The following is an 11,794-nucleotide window of genomic DNA, read 5'->3' as shown; positions in this document are numbered from 1 at the left end:
CACCCACTCCTCCTTTGTTTTTGGACTGCAAATCAAATCCCATGCAGCCAGAGAGTGCGTGCGTACCTGTCCAAAACCTTGCACCATATGCAATGTCTTCGAGCCCGGTCGAATAGTTCAATCAACTTATCTAGGATTTCCATAACACACATGGCAAATGATAGTAAGGATGACAGGGCAGAGTTCACGTGTTGAATTCTGCTGCCATAATTCAACCAATTTGTTGTCCCTATGAATCTTATTTCAATTTTGTCAACAAGCGGCATTAGTTCTATTACCGTTGGTCTTGTGGTTCCAAGCGGGAGCCTGAGATATGGGAATGGCATAGAACCAGTCTCACATCCTAATGTTCGCGCCAACTCATTTGCATCCTCTGGATTGACATTTATAGGTATGAGCTGAGATTTGGCATAATTTATTTTGAGGCCAGTCGCTCTAGCATATGAATCCAGGAGATTTTTAATTACCAGTAGCTGTTCATGATCAGTCGGCAGCACAATCAGAGTATCGTTTGCGTATTGGATCACAGGATAGTCTTTAGATGGAGGTTGATCAATCGATAGTGTGAGATTTCCTTCTCACCAAGATTTGTTTTCTAGTGATTGTAAAAGGTCGGCGGCAGCACGAACAGCAGAGGTGATATGGGGTCCCCTTGTCTTGCTCCTCGTTTACATTCAAATTGTGTGCCTGGGATGCCATTAAGTAGAATTGAAGAGGTCCCCGAATCTAATATCTTTTCAATCCACATGTTCCATCTTCTATCAAGCCCTTTGGCTTTAAGCATATCAAGTATGGAGTAACCTAGTGTGTCGAACGCTTTTTCGAAATCCATCTTTAATATGACAATTGGTCTGCCTGAAGATTTAGCCTGCTGTAAGTATTTGAAGGCCCAACCAAGGTAGTCCTGAATGGTGCGAGTCTTGATAAACCCATACTGGTTGCGATGCAGAAGCTTCAAAATCCATTTTTGAAGATGTTCTGCTAACAATTTTGTAAGGACTTTCAAAACACAGTTCAGAAGTGAAATCGGGCGAAAGTCATTTACATTCTCAGGATTAAGCTTCTATGGAATTAAAGTTATGAGAGAATTTTTTAGGAATTGTAGGCTAATTTTTCCTTCCAGGAAATCTTGGCATAGATTGTAAAAGTCAGGAGCGATGATATGCCAACATATTTTCAGAAATTGTCCAGTAAAACCATCTGGTCCAGGTGCAAGATCTGAAGGAATAATCTTAATTATTCTGTCGATCTTTTCCTTTGTAAATGGTTCAGACAAGACTTCAAGACCTGGAACTCTGTGGATGATGTCTTCTAAGTTGAAATCATATGATGACGATGATGATATGCCCATACGGTTTTTGAAGCAAGCATGGAAGGCTGCAGATTTTTCATCATGGCTCTCAATTGTTGTACCATCATCAAGAGAGAGAACAGTGATGGAGTTACTACAGTGTCTTTCTGTCGCACTGGCATGCAGAGATTTAGTATTTTCCTCACCATGAACTGCATATCTATATGTGTATCATTTCTTCCAGTAAGCGTTTTGGTATCGCAGCAAATGAAAGATATGGTTCTTCAGGATTTTTTGGAAATTGGTTTCGCGTATAGTTAACTGACGAAGTTCTTCTAAATTGTCCATCTGTAGCAAGAATTTGTTGTTGTTCTCAATGAGCAGACGAAGTTTAGACAATTTTTTACTCCATTTCTTCAGTGCATATCTTAATCTTTTCATCTTGGCTGCAATTGAGGTTGCAGATGAGGTGGCTCTAGTTGGAGCAGCCCAAGATGCTTGCACTATCTCAAAGAAACCTAGATTCGATGGCCAGAAAGATTTGAATCGAAAAATTTTGCTTCTAGGGATGGTAATCTGCACAGAAAGCACACGATGAACATGATCCAAGATGGGTCTGGCCATAGGTTTAACCATTGTATTTGGGAAGATTGAAATCCATTTGACCGAAGAGAAGAACCAGTCAATTTGCTCTAGCAGGGGCTGGTCTTGCATATTACACCACATATATTGTCACCCTTTAATAGGTATTTCCAGCAGAGCTAAATTGTTGATGATGTCATTGAAGGTGAAAATATCATCTAGGCTTCCTCCCGGAAGATTCCTATTTTCCAATGATCTTATAAAGTTGAAATCTCCCATGAACAACCAAAGATCCTCAATGTTTATCTGCAGGTTTTGGAGCCAGTGAATGAAAGTACTTCTTTTTGGCCCATCACATGTCCCATAGATGTTTGACAAGTACGAGGTTTGATTAGATTGCAGGGATAGCATTTTTAGAGTGAGAGCAAAGTTTTCTGTATGGATCACAGTGGCAGAAAAGTGACTCCCACACCAAATGATAGCAAGTCCCCCAGATGCTCCTCTTGAAGGTACAAATTCAATTTGTCAAACCGTCGTGGGCAACATTTTATGATGAAAGAGTTATCAAAAGTTTCCTTCTTTGTTTCCTGTAAACATATGATTTGACAACCAGATTCATCAATTTTATTACGCAGAGCTAAACATTTATCGTCCACATTAATCCCTTTGACATTCCAGCACAAGATATTCCATAACATATTTGTCATTGTAGAGAATATAAATTAAGGTTCAGGACTTCCACACTTATAAGTTAATAATAAAGGGTTCGGGAATGAACCAAAATGAGACCAGTTTAAACACCAAAGGTATAAAAGGAACCAAATCTATAATACCTAAATAGTTCATTCCCACTATCCTATTTCTCTTGACATACAAGCTGTCCACATTATTAGCCCAGCCACATCATCATTTATTCACCCACTTACGGGAGGGACCAGCCACAAGTTAACCAGCGTAAAAAATAATGGCCACATACGTTAGTTTTCGGTTACCAGCACTACTGGAGGAGGAACCACCACTCCTTCCTATATTTTTTGTCTTCTCAGCGAGCAGTTATGTTTCGAATGTAACATCCGAGTATCCGACTGAAGGCTCGACTGAAATTGTTTCCTCTTCCAAGGGCACTAGCCTAGATGCATTGTCTCATCTCCCCACCATATTTTCTCTCAAATGAATAGATCGGGTCCGCGCATCTCATCTTCCAATCCCACCTATTCTATTCTTGATCGAGTCCTAACTCCTAGCCGCCGGAATAGATCTTCGGCGCCAAGATGGGCCTCGAGGGTTCGCCCGGATGAGATCGCTTCGCCGGCGCCCTGCGTCGGCTTTGCCCCTCAGTCGTACAGCCCGTCATGCAGCCCCTCAGCCGCTCCTCCCTTTGCGCTGGCGTGAAGAACAACGATCTATCGATCTGGTTGGTGTGGCTGTGAGCCTGTGACAGGAGAGAATACGAGGGGCTCCTTGCAGCTGGGCTCTACTTGCCGCTCTATCAAACTATTCTCTTTTCTTTACTCATGTCCGTTATGCTCTCTCAATCAGACCGAAACATTACCATTGGCGTCAATGTTCCCGTCAGTAAGGTAGGTGGGATTCAGTAATGTATTACTCTTTCCCTAATTACTTTTACGTCACCAAATCCGAAGGTCATTGAAATTATGGACTGAATGATCTGTTCTGTCCTCTTGCAGTTTAATCAGATTTGGATTTTATTCAGAGCAGTTTTGATCTATATTTCCAGGAGCAGTTTTGATCTATATTTTTCGTCGACCTACCAATATTGTGTTATTGAAGGAAAACGGAATGAATAAGATGAAAGTGAGGTAACATTAATGGCCACAGATAGTGATCGTGTCTGGTGTGGCAAAGGTAACCCATTCATCATTTTTTGGTGAGACCACATAACTGAAGTGAGACTTTTACCACTGATTTTTTGGAGATGCTTTGTTCGATGTAGTTGCTCAATGCTTTATGATATGTCGTGCTTCACAACTGAAACACGCTTTTACCACTGATTTTTTGAAGATGCTTTGTTCAATGTAGTTGCTCAATGCTTTATGATATGTCGTGCTTCACAACTGAAACATGCTTCACTGCCTCCTCTTGCCCGTTGGCAAGCCGTATCCAAACAAAAGGAGCTCACATTGGAGCAGTGGAGCTGCGCTACTCGAGCTTGCTCCCACCGCAATCTATGCATATGCATTGCATCAACATCTAATCCTGGTCTTGGCACAGCCTTCTAATGTGAGATTGGCACAACCAATTTTGGTAAGGCACGTGATGAATGTCAATTCCCCAGTTTATGCTTGACGATACTTTTCATTTGTATGTTTGTCGTGCTTAGTTAATTATGGCGATCTCATGGTCTCTGCCCATCTCTATCCTTTTTTGGGTTATGATGTGATTGTGAAAATCCCCCGTCATCACAAGGTAGGTAAAAGTTTATACTAGACCATTTAAGTCCATAAGCCGAGGCTAACTGCATTTCAATCTGCAGAGTTATTGAGCATAAATTAATAATTAAGGGAATACCTGTATGTATGTGTTGTGCCACAGAACATAGCCCATTGGACTGTCAAAGGTGAGGTTTTAGTTAAGTCCATAAGCTGAGGCTAACTGCATTTAATTTGGTTTGTTGTTCAACCCTAATAGGAAAGATGAGCTTGCTAGCTTGGACCAAGGCTGCATGAGGAAGGCCGTCAACTGGAATAGTTTGGACGTCAAGTAACTAGAATTTGGTTCATTTCATACACAAATTATCTTCTTTGCTGGTAAAAGTAACAAACTACCAATATCACCATATTATGCATATGATTTTACTGTTTTTCTTTGTATTGAGCATTGCTCCGTAAGCTACATAAATTCTTCATTTTTTATCTATATTCGCATACTACTATGTTGCAAACTTTCAGCCATTGAAGTCTCCAGAGAATTTGTTATTAGCATAGCTTTGCTGGCAAATCAGTTTGTTCTTACGTACCAAAAAATATCTATGATGAAAGTGGTATACGATATCTTGCTTGGTGATTAAATGTTATTGTAATTTTGGTTTGGATAGACAAAGTGTTGTGCAAAATATAATAACATTTTGTACTGTAATAGTTCATACTTATCATAATTTCTGCCATGCAATTTCCATGTGTATATACTGTTCACATTTGCCAAAAGCTTGAGCAACCCAAGCAAAGTTTCATCTGGTTGTTTGGTCCAACTATAATTGTTTCTAAGCAAATTATATACTCCCTCCGTTCCAAAATACTTGACTTCCATTTGTTCAAAAATGAATGTACCTATATACTATAGTATGTCTAGATACGTCTATATTTTGACAAATGGAAGGCATGTATTGTGGAATGGAGGGAGTACATTTCTGGATTCATATGCATGTATGATCCTACCCCACCCATTATTTGTTTCATTTTAGATAGGATTGGCTGAAATTAGCATTTTACTTTCATGAAACTCACAATCTATGCACTAAAATTCCCGCAGCAACGCGAGGGGTTTCCTTCTAGTTTATTCAATTCCAGTGTTGCAACTATGGAGCAGGGTTCTCCAAGTTGCCAGACGCCATTCGATGGTCTTCCACAATCGTTCACTCCCCAATGCTGCATGAGAGGGATCGGTCTTGGGGGGGGGGGGTTACTTGAAAAAACGGATTGATTTTCCAAAGGGCACACTAATGGAACCATTCTTGGCTTGACAAAGATTTCTTTGCTCTGTTTTCTAATAGAGAGGGGTCTGAAACCCAGGTACCTAGTGGAGCAAGTACTACAACGAACATCAGAAACCACCACAGGAGTGTCAGGTTTGTGATGCTTACAGGACATAGTAGTATCTATCAGCATGCTATCAGGGTACCCCAAGATTTCACCAGTTATATCAACATCTGACATTGTAGAATCTTTAGACACATGAGATGTTCCAGGCAATGGAAGCATGGCAGGGAGAGAGCTCTGCATGATGTCATTGTTTCTTGTGTTGGGAAACATGGCATGCAATTTCAAAACAAATCCTACGCTCACGTAAGATCCATCTAGGAGATGCATAGCATGAAGAGGGGGAGAGTGTGTCGACATACCCTCGTAGACCGAAAGCGGAAGCGTTAATTTAACACGGTTGATGTAGTCGAATGTCTTCTCAAATCTACCGATGAAGTACCGAACGTACGGCACCTTCGAGTTCTGTACACGTTCAGCTCGATGACGTCCCTCGAACTCTTGATCCAGTAGAGGCACGAAGGAGTCAATGAGTTCCGTCAGCACAACGGCGTGATGACGGTGTTTGTGAAGTGATCCACGCAGGGCTTCGCCTAAGCTCTACTACAATGTGATCGGAGGATTAAACGGTGGAGCGGGGCACCGCACACGGCTAAGACAATTGATATGCTTTGGGGTGCCCCCCTGCCCCCGTATATAAAGGAGGAGGCGAGGAGGCCGGCCACAAGGGACGCGTCAAGGAGGGGGGAGTCCTAGTAGGACTCCACTCCTAGTAGGATTCGCCCCCCCCCCCCCCTCTTTTTCCTTCTTACGGAGAGGGGGAAAGGGGAAAGAGGTGGACAGGGAGAAGGAAAGGGGGGCCGCGCCCCCACCCCTTGTCCAATTCGGATTGGCTTGGGGGTGCGCGCCACCTCCAGTGGCCTGCCTCCTCCTCTCCACTATGGCCCATGAGGCCCATTAACTTTCTCGGGGGGTTTCGGTAACCTCCCGATACTCCAAAAAATCTCCGAACCTCTTCGGAACCATTCTAGTGTCCGTATATAACCTTCCAATATATCAATCTTTATCTCTCGACCATTTCGAGACTCCTCGTCATGTTCGTGATCTCATCCGGGACTCCGAACAATCTTCGGTCACCAAAACACATAACTCATATAATACATATCGTCATCAAACGTTAAGCGTGCGGACCCTACGCGTTCGAGAACTATGTAGACATGACTGAGACACCTCTCCGGTCAATAACCAATAGCGGAACCTGCATGCTCATATTGGTTCCCACATATTCTTTGAAGATCTTTATCAGTCGAACCGCAATGTCAACATATGTTATTCCCTTTGTCATCGGTATGTTATTTGCCCGAGATTCGATCGTCGGTATCTTCATACCTAGTTCAATATCGTTACCGGCAAGTCTCTTTACTCGTTCCGTAATGCATCATCCCGTAACTAACTCATTAGTCACATTGCTTCCAAGGCTTCATATGATGTGCATTACCAAGAGGGCCCAAAGATACCTGTCCAATACTCGGAGTGACAAATCCTAATCTCGATCTATGCCAACCCAAAAAACACCTTCGGAAATACCTGTAGAGCATCTTTATAATCATCCAGTTACGTCGTGACGTTTGATAGCACACAAGACATTTATCTGGTGTTCAGGAGTTGCATAATCTCATAGTCAGAGGAATATATATTTGACATAAAGAAAGCAGTAGCAATAAAATAGAATGATCATTATGCTAAGCTAATGGATGAGTCTTGTCCATCACATCATTCACCTAATGATGTGATCCCGTTCAACAAATGACAACACATGTCTATGGTTAGGAAACTTAACCATCTTTGATTAACGAGCTAGTCTAGTAGAGGCTTACTAGGGACACGGTGTTTTGTCTATGTATCCACACATGTATCAAGTTTCTAGTTAATACAATTGTAGCATGAACAATAAACATTTATCATGATATAAGGAAATATAAAATAACAACTTTATTATTGCCTCTAGGGCATATTTCCTTCAGTCTCCCACTTACACTAGAGTCAATAATCTAGTTCACAACGCCATGTGATTTAACACCAATAGTTCACATCACCATGTGATTAACACCCATAGTTCACATCGTCATGTGACCAACACCCAAAGGGTTTACTAGAGTCAATAATCTAGTTCACATCGCGATGTGATTAACACCCAAAGAGTACTAAGGTGTGATCATGTTTTGCTTGTGAGAGAAGTGTAGTCAACAGGTCTGCCACATTTAGATCCGTATGTATTTTGAAAAAAAATTATGTCCAGAGTGCTCTGCAAGGAACTACTCTAGCTAATTGCTCCCATTTTCAATATGTATCCAGATTGAGACTTAGAGTCATCTGGATCAGTGTAAAAGCTTGCATCGACGTAACTCTTTACGATGAACTCTTTATCACCTTCATAACCGAGAAATATTTCCTTAGTCCACTTAGGTAACTAAAGATAACTTTGACAGCTATCCAGTGATCCACTCCTGGATCACTATCTTCCCCCTTGCCAAACTCATAGCAAGGCACATAACTGGTCTGGTACATAGCATGGCATACTTTATAGAACCTATGACTGAGGCATAGGGAATGACTTTCATTCTCTTTCTATCTTCTGCCATGGTCGGGCTTTGAGTCTTACTCAACTTTACACCTTGTAATACAGGCAAGAACTCCTTCTTTGACTGATCCATTTTGAACTCTTTCAAAATCTTGTCAAGGTATGTACTCATTAAAAAAACTTATCAAGCGTCTTGATCTATCTCTATAGATCTTGATGCCCAATATGTAAGAAGCTTCACCGAGGTATTTCTTTGAAAAACTCCTTTAAAACTCTCCTTTATGCTTTCCAGAAAATTCTACATCATTTCCGATCAATAATATGTCATTCACATATACTTATCAGAAAGGATGTAGTGCTCCCACTCACTTTGTTTTAAATACAGGGTTCTCTACAAGTCTGTATAAAATTATATGCTTTGATCAACTCATCAAAGTGTATATTCCAACTCCGAGATGCTTGCACCAGTCCATAAATGGATCGCTGGAGCTTGCACACCTTGTTAGCACCTTTAAGATTGACAAAACCTTCTGGTGGCATCATATACAACTCTTCTTAGAGATATTGATTTCAGGAATGCAGTTTTGACATCCATTTGCCAGATTTCATAAAATATGGTAATTGCTAACATGATTCGGGCGGATTTAAGCATCTCTACGGTTGAGAAAATCTCATTGTAGTCAACACCTTGAACTTGTCGAAAACCTTTTTGCGACAAGTCGAGCTTTGTAGATAGTAACACTACCATCTATGTCCGTCCTCCTCTTGAAGATCCATTTATTCTCAATGATTTGTCGATCGGGCAAGTCCACCAAAGTCCACACTTTGTTCTCATACATGGATCCTATCTCTGATTTCATGGCCTCAAGCCATCTGTCGGAATCCGGGCTCATCATAGCTTCTTCATAGTTCGTAGGTTCGTCATGGTCAAGTAACATGACTTCCAGAACAGGATTACCGTACCACTCTGGTGCGGATCATGCTCTGCTTGACCTACGAGGTTCTGTAGCAACTTGATCTGAAGTTTCATGATCTTTATCATTAGTTTCCTCTCCAGTTGGTGTAGGCATCACGGGAACAGATTTCTCGGATGAGCTACTTTCCAAATTGAGAGTAGGTACAATTACCTCATCAAGTTCTACTTTCCTCGCACTCACTTCTTTCGAGAGAAACTCCTCTAGAAAGATTCCGTTCTTAGCAACAAAAAACTTGCCTTTGGACTTGTGGTAGAAGGTGTACCCAATTGTTTCCTTAGGGTATCTTATGAAGACACATTTCTTCGATTTGGGTTCAAGCTTATCGGGCTGAAGCTTTTTGACATAAGCATTGCATCCCCAAACTTTAAGAAACGACAGCTCAGGTTTGCTACCAAACCAAAGTTCATATGGTGTCGTCTCAACGGAGTTTGATGGTGCCCTATTTAAAGTGAATGCAACTGTCTCTAATGCATAACCCAAAAATGATAGTGGTAAATCAGTAAGAGACATCATAGATCGCACCATATCGAATAAAGTGCGGTTACGATGTTCGGACACACCATTATGTTGTGGTGTTCCAGGTGGTGTGAGCTCTGAAACTATTCCACATTGTTTTAAATGAAGGCCAAACTCATAACTCAAATATTCTCCTCCATGATCAGATCGTAGAAATTTTATTTTCTTGTTATGATGATTCTCCACTTCACTCTAAAATTCTTTGAACTTTTCAAACGTTTCAGACTTATGTTTCATTAAGTAGATATACCCATATCTGCTCAAATCATCTGTGAAGGTCAGAAAATAACGATACCCGCCATCAGCATCAACACTCATTGGACCGCATACATCGGTATGTATTATTTCCAATAAGTCACTAGCTCGTTCCATTGTTCCGGAGAACGGAGTTTTAGTCATCTTGCCCATAAGGCATGGTTCGCAAGTATCAAATGATTAATAATCAAGTGATTCAAAAAGCCCATCAGCATGGAGTTTCTTCATGTGCTTTACACTAATATGACCTAAACGGTAGTACCACAAGTATGTTGCACTATCATTATCAACTTTGCATTTTTTGGCATCAATATTATGAATATGTGTATCACTACGATCGAGATTAAATAAACCATTAACATTGGGTGTATGACCATAGAAGGTTTTATTCATGTAAACAAAATAACAATTATTCTCTGCCTTAAACGAATAATCATATTGCAATAAACATGATCTAATCATATTCATGCTCAACGCAAACACCAAATAATATTTATTTAGGTTCAACACTAATCCCGAAAGTATAGGGAGTGTGTGATGATGATCATATCAATCTTGGAACCACTTCCAACACACATCATCACTTCACCCTTAACTAGTCTCTATTTACTCTGTAACTCCTGTTTCGAGTTGCTAATCTTAGCAACCGAACAGGTATCAAATACCCAGGGGCTACTATGAGCACTAGTAAGGTACACATCAATAACAATGTGTATCAAATATACCTTTGTTCACTTTGCCATCCTTCTTATCCGCCAAATATTTGGGGCAGTTCCACTTCCAGTGACCATTTCCTTTGTAGTAGAAGCACTGAGTTTCAGGCTTAGGTCCAGCTTTGGGCCTCTTCACGGGAGTGACAACTTGCTTGCCATTTTTCTTGAAGTTCCCTTTCTTTCCCTTTGCCCTTTTCTTGAAATTAGTGGTCTTGTTTAATCATCAACACTTGATGCTTTTTCTTGATTTCTACCTTCGTTGATTTCAGCATCAAGAAGAGCTCGGGAATCGCTTTCGTCATCCCTTGCATATTATAGTTCATCATGAAGTTCCAGTAACTTGGTGATGGTGTCTAGAGAACTCTGTCAATCACTATCTTATCTGGAAGATTAACTCCCACTTGATTCAAGCAAGCTATTGATCTACAACATAATTTGCAAATACTATCAGGACTAAGTTCATGATAAATTAAAGTTCAATTAATCAAATTACTTAAGAACTCCCACTTAGATAGACATCCCTTGAGTCATCTAAGTGATCACATGATCCAAATCAATTAAACCATGTCCGATCATCACGTGAGATGGAGTAGTCTTCAATGGTGAACATCTCTATGTTGATCATATCTACTATATGATTCACGTTCAACCTTTCGATCTCCAGTGTTCCGAGGCCATATATGTATATGCTGGGCTCGTCAAGTTTAACCCAAGTATTCCGCGTGTGCAAATCAGGCTTGCACCCATTGTATTTGAATGTAGAGCCTATCACACCCGATCATCACGTGGTGTCTCAGCACGAAGAACTTTCACAATGGTGCATACTCGGGGAGAGCACTTATACCTTGAAATTTTAGTGAGGGGTCATCTTATAATGCTACTGCCGTACTAAGCAAAATAAGATGCATAAAAGATAAACATCACATGCAATCAAAATATGTGACATGATATGGCCATCATTATCTTGTGCTTTTGATCTCCATCATCAAAGCAACATCATGATCTCCATTGTCACCGGCTTGACACCTTGATCTCCATCGTAGCGTCGTGGTCGTCTCGCCAACCATTGCTCCTACGACTATCGCTACCGCTTAGTGATAAAGTAAAGCAATTACATAGCGTTTGTATTTCATACAATAAAGCGACAACCATATGGCTCCTGC

At 40.9% G+C, this 11,794-nt stretch overlaps 1 long non-coding RNA gene across 3 annotated transcripts; it reads left to right on the top strand.

Moving 5' to 3' along the window:
* The first annotated feature begins 2,902 nt into the window (after positions 1–2,902).
* Positions 2,903–4,909, top strand: LOC119293697. Of its 3 annotated transcripts, XR_005143184.1 has the most exons (4): positions 2,903–3,453; positions 3,562–4,300; positions 4,368–4,451; positions 4,523–4,909. It is a non-coding gene; the product is annotated as an uncharacterized LOC119293697 (long non-coding RNA). The 3 variants fall into 3 exon arrangements; XR_005143183.1 differs by having other exon boundaries at positions 3,562–4,451; XR_005143185.1 differs by having other exon boundaries at positions 2,908–3,453; positions 3,562–4,138; positions 4,215–4,909.
* The last annotated feature ends 6,885 nt before the right edge of the window (positions 4,910–11,794 follow it).

This window comes from Triticum dicoccoides, chromosome 4B (assembly GCF_002162155.2).
Source record: "Triticum dicoccoides isolate Atlit2015 ecotype Zavitan chromosome 4B, WEW_v2.0, whole genome shotgun sequence".
In the NCBI taxonomy this organism is placed as follows: domain Eukaryota; kingdom Viridiplantae; phylum Streptophyta; class Magnoliopsida; order Poales; family Poaceae; genus Triticum; species Triticum dicoccoides.
The sequence above is the reverse complement of the archived record's forward strand: the minus strand, read 5'-3'. Positions and strand labels throughout refer to the sequence as shown.